We start from the raw sequence: 13,429 nt of genomic DNA on the forward strand, positions 1-13,429 counted from the left end.
GTTTTATGGTTGCTTTTGTATTTCTCTGTTCCTTTCTTCTCTCATGGTTTGCTGGCTTTCTTTACTGGTATACTTGGATTCCTTTCTTTTTATTTTTTGCATATCTGTTACTGGTTTTTGACTTACAGCTACCATTAGGTTTCTATATAACATCTTCTACGTATAACAGTCTATATTTAGTTGATGGTTGCTTAAGTCTAAACCCATTCTTTACTCCTCTCACCCCAATATGGTGTCATATTTTACATCCTTTTATTCTGTGAATCCCTAGACTGATTTTTATAGATATACATTTGTGCTTCCTACTCTTCTTACTTCTGCTTATAGTCTTTCCTTTCCACTCAGAATCCCCTTTAACTTTTCTTGTAAGGATGGCTTAGTGATGGTGAATTCCTTTAACTTTTGTTTGGGAAACTCTTTATCTCTCCTTCTATTCTGAATGATAGCTCTGCTAGATAGAGTATTCTTGGTTGCAGGCTTTTTTTCTTTCAGCACTTTGATTATCATGGCACCCTCTTCTGGCCTGCAAAGTTTCTGTTGAAAAGTCAGCTGAATGCCTCATGGGGTTTCCTTTGTATATAAGTGTTTTGTTGCTTTTGAAATTCTCTCTTTATCACTGCTTTTTGACATTTTGATTACTTAGGTGTCTTGGTGTGGAAATATTTGGGTTGATTTATTAACTCCTGGATCTGGATTTCTATTTTGTTCTCCAGATTTGGGAAGTTTTCAGCATTAGTTCCTCAAATGAATTTTCGGACCCTTGTCTCTATCTTCTCATTCTGGGATGCCTATAATATGAATGTTATTAAACTTGATGAAATCACTGAGTTCCCTTTGTCTATTTTCATTAATTATTATTTTTTCTTTCCCTCCTCTTCAGTTTGATTGCTTTCCATTACTCTGTCCTCCAGGTTGCTGATCTGTTCTACTTCCTCTGGCCTATTTATTCCCTTTTTTATTTCAGTTCTTGAGTTCTTCATCTCAGATCTTTTTAATGTGTTCTGTCTCTTTGTTGAGGGTCCCACTGAGGTCCTCCACTATTTTCTCAAGTCCAGTAAGTATTTTTATGACCCTGCCTTTCAATTCTCTATCAGGAATATTATTTCCATTTCATTTAGGTCTCTTCTGTGATTTTGTCTTGTTATTTCATTTGGGACACATTCCTCTATCTTATTTTGTCGAACATTCTGTTTCTATGTATTAGGAAAGGCAGCTAGCTACATCTCTTGCTCTTGTAGGTAGTGGCTTATGAGGAAGAGGTCCTGTGGTGCCCTGTAGTGCAATATCCTCTGTTCACCAGAACCTGGAGCTTCAGGAGTGTGTCTCCTATGCTTGTTGTGTATGCCATCCTATTGTGGCTGAGCTCTATTTGCCTTCAGTCCCATCATCATCAATGACTCTCTTTGCCTGTTGTGGGCAGGGTTGTCCCTGTGTTATTAGTGGGCCAGTCAGGGGCCACCTTCGGTTTGAGTTGAATCAGGTGTTTGCTAGAGATGAAATAGCATCAAATTGCAGGATACTTTCCCTGTGCTATCCCCTGTGAAGCTTGCATTGGTGGGTGAGTCCTGCTGTCAGACCCAATGTGCCTGCTGTCTTGCTGGGGCTGCAGTTGGACTGGCATGTGTGATTATCTTCCCCTTCCTCCGGGGCCAGAGCCACTTTGGAATGGTGGTGGTCTCCATCTGGGCTGCTTACACATGGCCAGGCTTGTGGCCTTGCTTTGGATGGGCTCTGGCCAAAGGCATATTGGAGGGGATGAGTCCACAGGTGAACTCGGGCATAGGGCAGGTTGTGCCAGCAAGGTCTGCACTTAGTCTGCTGGGGAAGGGGGCCCGAAGCCACCTAGAAAAACTCTTCTTCCCCAAGCTGGGATTGAGGCAGTGTGTCTATAGGAGAACCCAGAGGCAGGCCATGACTATTAGCAAGTTAACTGGAGTATGTTTCTGCTGAGCTGGCTCCTGCAGATGTATCTGTGTGTCAAGGCTTGGGGCAGGGGAAGGCAACAGTACCACCAGCTCTTTTGTTCTTGGAGAAGTCTCCCAAAGATCTCTATGTCTGCAGCACATGCCCAGAGATTAATAAATAAATATCCTTAGTAAGTAAATCTCCTTCCCATAAACCCCAGGTATTTTTCAAACTACTGCTTCTATGGGGCATCTCTGTGGGGATGCTTGTTGTGCTGTTTCTTTAAGGGCTAGGACTGTTTCATATCATCCTCCAGCTCCCCTGGAACTGCTGGTTTTTTAAATTCCAGGTGTTAAGCCCCACTGCTTATTAGGCCCCTCTGGCTTTCAAAGCCAAATGTTATGGGGATTCATCTTCCCCATGTGGGTTCCTGGGGTGCCTAGCATGGGTGTTTGCTCCACTCCCCTCTCTGCACCCATCACATCCCTCCCTCCTGCAGAAAGTCCCTCGAGTCTGAGTCCTTTTACCTCCCCCATGTCTCTGCCCTTCCTGCCCTCTTTGATGTGGCCTCTTCTCTATATCTATCTGTGGAGAGTTTGTTCTGTCAGTCTTTGGGTTATTTACACCGATATGGGTGTTATCTAGGACATTTAAGGGTCCTCCTACTCCGCCATCTTCCCTGCAAGACTAGCTTAATCCCCTTTGAAAAACATTCCTGGAAGCCTACCTAGAGACTTCGGATTAGATCTCATTGGTCAGAACTGCAGGTGAGGGTGGATCCCTAGAGCTGAAGGCAGGTTATGAAAGGCAAAGCCCTCCCCACCCAGACACTAACACAGGCTAAGTATGAGAACTGTCTGGTAGTCAGAGCTAGCACCCAGCTTTATACAAAATGAGAGAAGTGGTGACTCAGAACTTTGGGAGAAAGCAGAGTGACCTTTGAATCGCCCACATATTACGCATTTAGGACTGACTGTACATTATTGTGTGCGTATCTATAGATGGTATAAATATATACACATATTTATATGAACCATGGCAATTCTCTTGAGCTGTTATGCAATAAAGATCAAAGACTGAAAATAGAACACACTAAGATTATTTGGTGAAACATCTCAGAAGCACCCTGGAAAATTTAATGATGACAAATGGGATAACCCACCCAGTGAAGTTTTGTCTCACCCTCAGTATCAAGAGAATAAACATATCCGAAGCACTAAGGCCAGTGATGTCAGAGGCCAGCTTGAGGGTAGTGACAGTGGAAACCCAGCAAAATGAAGAGGTCAACTAAGATGGTCTGGGGAAGTGGGTCTCCTTTGTGAATCCCCTCCCTTGCTTTGATATTCTTCCTGGAGGTTCCTAGGGCTAAGATAAGCTAGGGCTTTAGGCCCATTTTGGAGGTACATCACCCAAAACACCTGCCTGGAAGACATAGCAATGGATAAGGCATCCGAGTCAGATTTGATTTCAGGTGCTGGCTCAGCTGCTGAGCGATGGATGACTGCTGGTAACTCACTGAACAGCTCTTCCACACTCAGCTACCATCTTGAGAAAGGGGGCATTCAGATGCCCGAACAACTCTCCTCCTGAGGTGTCATCAAGCTTAAATAGCATAGTCCACATTTTCAAGAATTGACAGCTGTATACAAAGGGAGATTAACATTATTCTGTTTAATTATCAGGCTCTCATCTCTTCCTTCAAAGCTTTGTCCACCACCCTCAGGGCCCAGCTTTCTGGTAATCCATATAAGGAAATGGCAAGAGTGATCCTATCACGCAGCCTCTCTGCATCATTTATTGAGATGCAACATTTTCACCCAAAAGTTTGACTTTCTAGACATGAGACAAAAGGATGAAGAAAGTCTTCTGTGACAGGGTAGCGCTTAGTCTCCTAATCTCCAATCACACAGGCAGCAACTCATTGAGCAGGCCTGGACCTGCATGGAACTGGCTTTTTCACTCTTGGAAAGTGGTGTTTAAATTTCTTGGTACCACTCGTAATTTGGTGGAACTGGAAACTTCAGAAAAATAAGCTTGAGTGTAGGCTTCTTCCTGGGAAGTTCTGCATCTAAGTAACTGCCTTCTTTTTATGGAGTTCTGAACCTGGAGTGCCTCCTTGGTGACTTGGCTGAGGATGTCCTCTTGTGTGTCATACTGGTTACTACTGCCACTGTATCTCAGGAAAAGTTGCAAGGATGGGGGCAGTACTCCTGTTAAGCTTTGTCCATAGCTATGTGTAACTTTGTGATACTGTGATTTATTTTTTATGTTTTAATTTTATTTATTTTATGTGTGTGATACTGTGATTTATACAAGACCTATATATTTGGTCTTTGTCCCTGTTTCTGGCTTTGAGCTCCTTAAACCCTTGAAATTTCCTGAGCACCCAGAGTAATAATATTGTCTTTTGTTATGTTAATGAGGTAACCTTTGGAAGGCCCCTAATCTAAGGATGGGGTGGTTGCCAGGGAAACCATCCATGTGACTAAAGGGTGTGGGGACTTTCAGCCCCACTCCTCCACCTCCTGGGAGGGAAAGGGGAGTGAAGTTTAAATCAGTCATGAATGGTAAATGATAAAATCAGTTGTGCCTCTATGATGAATCCTCCATAAAAACCCAAAATGATGGGATTCAGAGAACTTCTAGGTTGGTGAATCTGTGTAGGCAGTGGGAGAATGGAACCCTGGAGAGGTCACGGAGACTGCTGCCCATTTCCCCAGACCTTGCTGCTTGCATTTCTTCCAGTTGGCTGTTCCTGAGCTATATCCTTTTATAAAATGTTCCTCTGAGTTCAGGGAGCTGCTCTAGCAAATTAATGGGACCCAAAGTGGATTGGGGGCTTGGAACCTCCAATCTATTGCCTCTTCATTGGTCAGAAGCTCAGGTGACACCCGGAACTTGTGATTGGCATCTGAAGTGGGCAGTGGAGGAGGTCTTATGGGACTGAGCCCTTAACCTGTGGAATCCTATGCTGTCTCCATGTAGACAGTGTTAGTGTTTAGCTAAATTGTAGGACATCCAGCTGGTGTTGCAGAATTGCTTGGTGGTACTGGAAAAACACATTGGAACCTTGAATATTAGCAAGGGGTCTGCGTGGGCCAATCTCCTGTGTAGGGTGGCATCAAATCCTACCACCCAAAGTAATTTGAAGTGAGTCCCCAAATCCCACTGCATAGGCTGCACCCCAGACCAGTTCAATCAGCAGCTCTGGGGAGGTGGGGGTGGAACCTATGAGGCTCCCTGATACTGCAGCACCCAACCAAGACTGAGAACCTTGGTGAGCCGGCTAGCAAGGATACCCCGACAAAATGACTTTTGAGTAGAGATCTGAAAGATAAGGAGAGAGCCAAGAAAAATTTTGGGAAAAATACCCAATAAAAGGTAAAAATGGAAGGCATTATTGCAGTAAATCAGAGAAAAATAAGTTGTTTGCCTTTTCAAAATAGATTATTCTGTAGGTAACTATGAGGGAGCCTCAAAATCCAAACCAACTAGGAGAGGTTTCTTTTTTAGATTTTATTTATTTATTTATTTATTTATTTGAGAGAGAGTGAGCGGGCTGTGAGGGAAAGGATGAAGCAAGAGGGAGAGGCTCTCCAACAGACTCCCTTCTAAACAAGGAGTCTGTCATGGGGCTCAATCCCCGGACCCCAATATCACGACCCGAGCCAAAATCAAGAGTTGGACATTCAACCGACTGAGCCACCTCAGCGCCACTCCCAGGAGAGTTTTTGGTTTTGTTTTTTGAAAAAAAAAAAAAAAAAAGATTTTGTTTATTTATTCATGAGAGACACAGAGAGAGAGGCAGAGATGTAGGCAGGGGGAGAAGCAGGCCCTGCAGGGAGCCCGATATGGGACTGGATCCTGGGACCCCAGGATCATGCCCTGAGCCCAAGGCAGATGTTCAATCCCTGAGCCACCCAGGTGCCCCTCCTAGGGGAATTTTTATATGGCGAGAGTCCTCCACTTCCCTCAGGAGTTAAAATAGGACTCAGTGGAAAAGAATTTTGCTTGAATGAGGTTTTCAGGACTCCACCTGCTACATAAAGTGGGTGTCCAGGGAACTGTCTCCCCAGGAGGAGAAATGGTGAGGGAAGAGGGCCGGAGAGCAGGGGCCCTGGGGTCATCGCCTCCCTTCTCTGAGGTGGGCGGTTTTCCTTTTACGAAGCCTGTCACAGGAGCGCGGGCAGGGAGATGATTCAGGGACACAGGACCATGTCTAATGTCTCATTTGAACCCTCAGTCTGGTACAGTTGGTTTGAGATATTGGTTTTCTGTAACACAGACGTGGAACCAATAGTAAAGTCTGTATCAGCCTTCAGGACCATATCACAGGCACTGTTAGCAAGACCTGTGAGTACACAGCATGACACAATGGGACGGCCTCCTGCAGGGCCACAGCAGCACCTGGGAATCTATCATCAATGATGAACTTCCCTGTGGGCTGTTGATTCCGAGGAATAGCTGCACACAGTGGCTCCCACTGGGGACATACAGAGGCCACCAGGAGTTCCCCTTGTCACCCTGGTGCTACCCTTCCGGCTCTCCTTTACGGGCCGAGGTGACCTGTGTGCGGACTGGCCCTGCCCAGTGGAGCCCTGGGGAAGCTGCCTGCAGAAGGAAGTTTCCAGATGCTGGAACTGAATAACCTAGTGTGGTTTCTTCCTTGCTCTTGCTCCGAGCTCTTCTGGACGCGGGGTCCTTCTGATGTCACAGGGCCTTCCCCTGCGTGTTGACACAGCCTCACGCAGTAGGTGTCCTCCTCCTGGCTCCTCTCCTGCCTCCTTCCTGGACGAGCAGTACACGCTCCAGGTCCCAGTTCTGCAGGCTGTGTCCCTGGCTGAGCTTCCAAATCAAGGCCAGATTGCGGAGCTGTCTGCAAAGACCTTGCCTCACCCCATGCCCCCAGCCTCCTGCATTTCCAGCCAAGGCTGCCTGCGGTCGCCCAAGGGTGCTGTCGTCCCGGCCTCTTAACCTTGGCTCTCGAGACTCTCCCCCTGTGGGCTCCCTTCCTTTCTTCTCTCTGCTGATCCGTCACCTCCTCTCTGCCCTGCTCAACATTCACCTCTTTCAGAAGGATGGAAGATGAAAGAGAGAGTAGGAGCTGACACAGCTATTGATCAAAGCTGTGCTCTTCTAAAAATAGCAAGAACTAAAGTCGGCCGGCTTGTCGGTAATCCCTGGACTGTTCCCAGAGAGCCAGGGTTCCTCGGTGCTTGGACTGAGGCTTCTTCTTCTTCTTCTTCTTTTTTTTTTTTTTTTTAAGATTTTATTTATTTATTCATGAGAGATACAGCGAGAGAGAGGCAGAGACACAGGCAGAGGAAGAAGCAGGCTCCTTACAGGGAGCCCAATGCGGGACTTGATCCCAGGACCCCAGGATCACGCCCTGGGCAGAAGGCAGCCGCTCAACCCCTGAGACACCCGGGCGTCCCAAAGACACATGCAGCCAAGTCACCAGAACTTCGACTGCCAGCCCCCCTAGAGACAGGGTGGCTGGGGTTAATGGAGGGGGTGACAGCGCGAGACTGATGAGACTGTGTGAAATGACTTTTGAAAACTGAACCCTGAAAAAAATCCATGACATAAATCCATCGTCTGACAAGATGACCTCTCATTTTCCTCTTAATATCAATAAGGGGAAAATACAGTTCACTTCCAGTTGCAGGTCATTTTAGGCGATGTTTTGTTGTACTCTTTTCCCCTAGAGAATAGCAAAATAATTTATAAAATTCATTTTTCTATCATGACTAAGATATTTATAGATAAATAGTTGTTCTCAGCTAAAAATAGATATAAAAGCTTAGGAGTTATAATAATGATTCGTGTTTATTGAATGCTACTCTGGGCCAGTTATTTTTTTTTAAGATTTTATTTATTTATTCATGAGAGACACACACACAGAGAGAGGCAGAGACACAGGCAGAGGGAGAAGCAGGCTCCATGCAGGGAGCCCGTGGATCACACCCTGAGCCAAAGGCAGACACTCAACCACTGAGCCACCTCAGGTGCCTCTAGGCCAGTTATTTTTTATACATGAATTAATTTTCACATCCCTGAAGGGTAGGCATCATCATAGTCATTTATCCGTTAAGGAAGTTGGGGTTCAGTGAGGTGAAATTACTCTTCAAACTCATTCTTCCACTGAATGTCGGGACTGAGACTGGACCCCCATCTATTTGATCCAGAGACCAGATGCCTTACTGCTCCCCATGAGGCCTTCCTGCTTTGGAAGTGTTTCAGCTCTGACAGTCTCATGCCAAGGTATCAAAGGAAGCTAGAGACTTTAGCCCATCAAATTGACATAAGAAAGGACGTCCTGCCCTCTGTCAGAGGAGAACACCAGCATCCATGAGTCGGAGATACTTCACACGGTGAACAAATGTTTATCAAAGGGTCTTCTGGGGCACTTGGGTGGCTCAGTCAGTTAAGTATCTGCTTTCAGCTCAGGTCATGATCCTATGGGATGGAGCCCTGAGTCTGGCTCCTTACTCAGCAGGGAGTTCGCTTCTCCCTCTGCCTCTGCCCCTTCCCCTTGCTTGTGCTTGCTCTCTCTCTCTCTGTGTCAAATAAATAAATAAAATCTTTAAAAAGAAAGGTGTGTGTGTGGGGTCTTCTAGGTGCCAGGCATCTTCTAGATACTGGGATGCAGCAATGAATAAACCAGAAAAAAAAATCCTGCCCTATGGAAATGCATATTCTGGTGTGAGGAAGACAAACCAGTTTAAAACAAGTAAAATGTATATTATGTCACATGGTGATAAGAGTTGTAGCAATAAAGTCCTGGAGGGGATAAGGGAATCAGGCAGGGGGAGCAAGTGGTCGGGGAAGGACTCTGTGGGAAGGGCACTGCTGAGCAAAGACCTGAAGAAGGTGGTGGATATCTGGTGCGGAACATTCCAGACAGAGGGAACAGCCAGTGCAAAGGGCCTGAGGGTTGCTGGACTCGTGTGAACAAGTGGTGAGATGAAGTGAGACAGGTATGGGGGGATTGTGTGGGGTCTCACCAGCCTCTGTAATGACCTGGACCTTTCCTCTGAAGGACGTGGGAGCTACTGGAGTGGGAGCTACTGGAGTAACAGAGAGTCCTAAGAAGACAGCATCTTAGAATACTGGTTTTTTTTTTTTAAGATTTTATTTATTTATTCATGAGAGACACACAGAGCGAGGCAGAGACATAGGCAGAGGGAGAAGCAGGCTCCATGCAGGGAGTCCGATGCAGCACTCGATCCCGAGACCCCAGGGCCATGCTCTGAGCTGAAGGCAGGTGCTAAACTGCTGAGCCACCCAGGGATCCCAGAACACTGGTTTTAATGGGATCACTCTGGTTGCTCTGCTGGACATAGGAGAATCGAGGCTACTCAGGAAAGCCAGATGGGTGACGATGGGGCCTTGGGCCAAGGAGATGGGGGTGGAGCCAGTACTGGATACACTTAGAGGGAAGGAAGGGCATTCGGGGGTGGACGAGGTGAGGTGCATGAGGGAGAGACAGGAGAAGAGAATTACTGCCAGGTCGGGGGTCTGAGCAGCAGGAGGGGTGGGGCCTCCATTGTCTGAGCTGAAGGAGACTAGAAGCAGCAGGTGTGGGAGCAAGCCAAGTGTTCCCATGTTGGCTGGACCAGGTTTGAGACTCCCCTGCTGCCTGCCCCGGCCCTCCCATGGTGTGATCCCCCCCTCCTAACTAAGCAAACCCCCCCTTGATGTCCCCTTGCTGCTCACTGATTCCAAACCATAGCCCACCTTGGTGTTTTTGCTCCCATCCCTTCTAGATGCCTCTGTGCTGGCCCCGGGATTCAGTGGCAGCTGTGGCTACAGACGGCGATGCTACCTTTTCCAGCTTTTGAGAAGGGAAGACATTTCTTTAAGATCCTAGGAGAGGAAACTGAGGCACCCATATGAAGATCTTTCCCTGAGATTGTTGAGGGTGAGAGGTTTGGGTGGGCTTCAAGAGAACAGGGACAGATCCTGGGGGCTGATGCCCACCGTGAGGTCAGGGAGGCCCTTAGCGGGCAGTACGTGCACCAGGCCGGTTTCCTCTGGCCTGGCCGCCTAGCCTGAATGAGCAGCCCAGAATGAGGGTGTGAAAGATAGGGACGCTGTATGGGTTGAATTGTCTCCCCTAGAACTTATACGTTGAAGTCCTAACTCACAAGACCTCAGGGTGTGACCTTATTTGAAAATAGGATCTGAACCCAATTAAAATGAGGTCACCAGGGTGGACCCGCATCCAGTAGGACTGGTGTCCTGATTAGAGGGAGAAATTCAGACACAGATGTGCACGTGGGGAGAGCACCACTTACACAGGAAGCCCTGAGTCCTGGTGCGGCGGGGAAGCCAGCAGGGCAGCTGGAGCAGAGCCTTCCCTGGCACCACGTGGGATTGTGGCCCTGCCAATGCCGGGAGCTAGGACTCAGGACTCCAGAACTAGGAGACCATAAGCTTCTTCTATGGAAGCCACCAAGCTGTGGCCCCTTGTTATGGCAGGAGACTGACACAGCCACCAGAGAGAGTACCAGGGGCAGCTTCCGGTGGGAAGGAGCCACTGTCTTCTCATTCCTCCTGGACATAGGGAAAGAGGAAGTGAGGAGATGGAGAGGAAGATAGAGGTGAGATCCTTCAAACTGCTTCTGATACTAAGATGGAAACTTCCTTCCCTAAAATGGAAGTGGACAGACTGGCTTTTCTGGGTCAACTCTGATCAACAACATGTGGCTTTTTTGGGGGGAAAAAAAAAGCCTGGGGTTGGGGGGCATCTGAGTGGCTCAGTTGGTTAAGCATCCGACTCTCAGTTTCGGCTCAGGTTGGGATCTCAGGGTGGTGTGATGGAGCCCTGTGTCAGGCTCTGTGCTCAGCTCGGGGTCTGCTTGAGGTTCTCTCTCCTTCTCTCTCTGCCCCTCCCGCTCATGCTCTCTCTCTCTCTCTCTCTCTCTCTCGAAAATAAATAAATCTTAAAAAAAAAAAGAAGGAAAAAAAAGCCTCTGAGATGATTTCTATCTGGAACCATTTAAGGCTCTCCTAAAAAGTCTTTTAAAAATTCTTGATCTGGTGCTACAGTGAGTACTTGTCGATATTTGTTTATTGCATCACAAAAGTGAAGCCTGTGCTCACGTGAACACGCAGAGGAGCGCGGCATCCGTCGGGCTGAAGGCTCTTACAAAACGGTTTTAGTGCAGACAGGCTCTCAGAGGATTTCAAAGCTGCTCCAGCAAAGAGTTGGAAAACACACCCTGTGCTGGGAGGCAGAGGGGTTTTGGTGTCTCTTTGATTTTTTTTTTTTAAACTATTTGAGCCCAAGTGGCATCTGCAGATCCAAGTGGGGGAGAAATGCCAATCTGTTCACTTTCGCACACATGGTCCAGTGCAGCAGAACCTCCAGGCAGCGAGCAAACTGAACCAGGCTGCGGTCGGCTCCCCGTGTCTGCAGCCAGCTGAACACATGCCCAACACACACACAAAACACTAAAGATACTTAGACAAGCGAGTACTTTATAATTAGAAAATAATTGTTGCTTCTTTTGGCATTCTTTTTATTTTTTATTTTTATTTTATTTTATTCTATTTTATTTTTACATTCTTTTTACCATGAATCTATTGCAATCCTTCACTAACCTGGGGCTTTATCAGAAACGTTGGCTGGGGAGGTGCTGGCACACTAAGGTAACGTGAAATATTACCCCGAGCCAGCTGTCTGCACATCCATGGCGAGCCCCCCTCCAGGACATGATGCCCATTGGCAAGAGGGCATCGGCTCTGCCATTCTCATTAGTGATAAAACCTGCTGTTGAGAACATGAGCCCGTTTCAATGAGACGTTCATTTATTTTTGTCCTCTGCCCGTCGCAGAGGTCCACAGTCAGGCCCTCTGGGAAATGGAGACACTCAACGTGTATGAGCAGCCTGAGGGCCTCGGGGGCAGAGTCGCCGGCTGGGCCCACGAGGCTGGCCCAGTTCAGTGCCTCAGCTTACCCACTTAGGAAGACAGGCAGGAAAATCGTGGAAACTGAACGTGTTACAAACAGACCTAAGCAGGCAAGCAGGGTGGATACTTGTGAGAGCCCAGGACGGTATCTTTGCTGTATGGGAACCCGCTGCACACTTACCGTATTCGTGCAAGGGAAGCAGCCTGTCATCTCAAACAGAAGGTCAGGCTTTGGGTGGTGGACAGACAGCCACACGGCCCCACAAAGGCCATCCATGGGAGCCCTGGCTGGGACAAACCCCACCGCGGGCTTCCCGGGCGCCCCTTCCGTCCCTGGTCCTCCCAATATTTTCAGACAGATGAGATCAGATTATAATAAACAATAATGGCTCTTTGAAAGAAAAAAAATCTAGGAAGGAGGAAAGGACAGCTGCATCCAAGAGAGCTACCCGTGGGCTGACTGTGAAATGCAAAATCTGGGAGTAGAAAAGCTTTCCCTTCAACCGTCCAGATGAAACTTCAAAGCCAGCCAGAGGGGAAGAGGGTTACAGGGGGACTTTGACCTTTCATTTTGTACCTTACTATAATTTTTTATTTTTTTATTGCTTGTGTTGATGTGATGTGTGGGTTTTTGTTTTTGTTTTTTTTTTTAAGATTTTGTTTATTGGGCAGCCCGGGTGGCTCAGCGGTTTAGCATCACCTTCCGCCAGGGTGTGGTCCTGGAGACCTGGGATCGAATCCCACATCGGGCTCCCCATAGGGAGCCTGCTTCTCCCTCTGCCTGTGTCTCTGCCTCTCTCTCTCTCTCTCTGTGTCTCTCATGAATAAATAAATAAAATCTTAAAAATATATATTTTATTTATTTGACAGAGACAGCACAAGCAGGGGGAACAGCAGCAGAGGGAGAGGGAGAAGCAGGCTCCCCGCTGAGCCAAGGGTGCCTCATGTGGGGCTCGATCCCAGCACCCTGAGATCATGACCTGAGCTGAAGGCAGACGCTTAACCGACTGAGCCCCCCAGGAGCCCCCCGATCTTATGTTTATAATTCTAAATGATCACTAAAGGAAGTATCCTGGTCTGTTGAGAGGGCTCTGGTCACACCCACTAAGTCGATATGTGCGTATATATACATACACTCATTCTGATCAGAATGCACCCTGTGCCCTTCTGCTGTTGTAGAACCTTCTAGAACTCCGTGGCTAAATGCACCTGTAGGATCTCTTTGGGGAAAGCAGGCTGCAGGCTGACTCATACAAAAATGAGCATTTTAGGATCTGTAGCCAGGGAATCACTTCAGAGGGATGGCTGGAGATGGCAGATTGTCTGAAAACATGAGATGTGACTGGTGGAAGGATTTTCTCCAAATCCCTTTTCAAAACAAAAATCTCATTGAATTTTTTTTTTTTTTAAATCCAAAGCTTGTGCCCAAGAACAGTATTTTAGAGCTGAAGCCAGGAGTCTTCTGTGGAGGCCGCGCTGGCCCATGGGGTGCTCGCCAGGCCTGGGGCCAGCACCTCCCTGTTGTCAAGCTGCTAAGAAATAGCCGGTGCTCCTCCAGGGGACTGTGGTTGGAATTCTAGGAGGTCCAGCGCTCCCCTCAACATTT

The sequence above is a fragment of the Nyctereutes procyonoides genome, unplaced genomic scaffold, assembly GCF_905146905.1.
Source record: "Nyctereutes procyonoides isolate TBG_1078 unplaced genomic scaffold, NYPRO_anot_genome, whole genome shotgun sequence".
In the NCBI taxonomy this organism is placed as follows: Eukaryota; Metazoa; Chordata; class Mammalia; order Carnivora; family Canidae; genus Nyctereutes; species Nyctereutes procyonoides.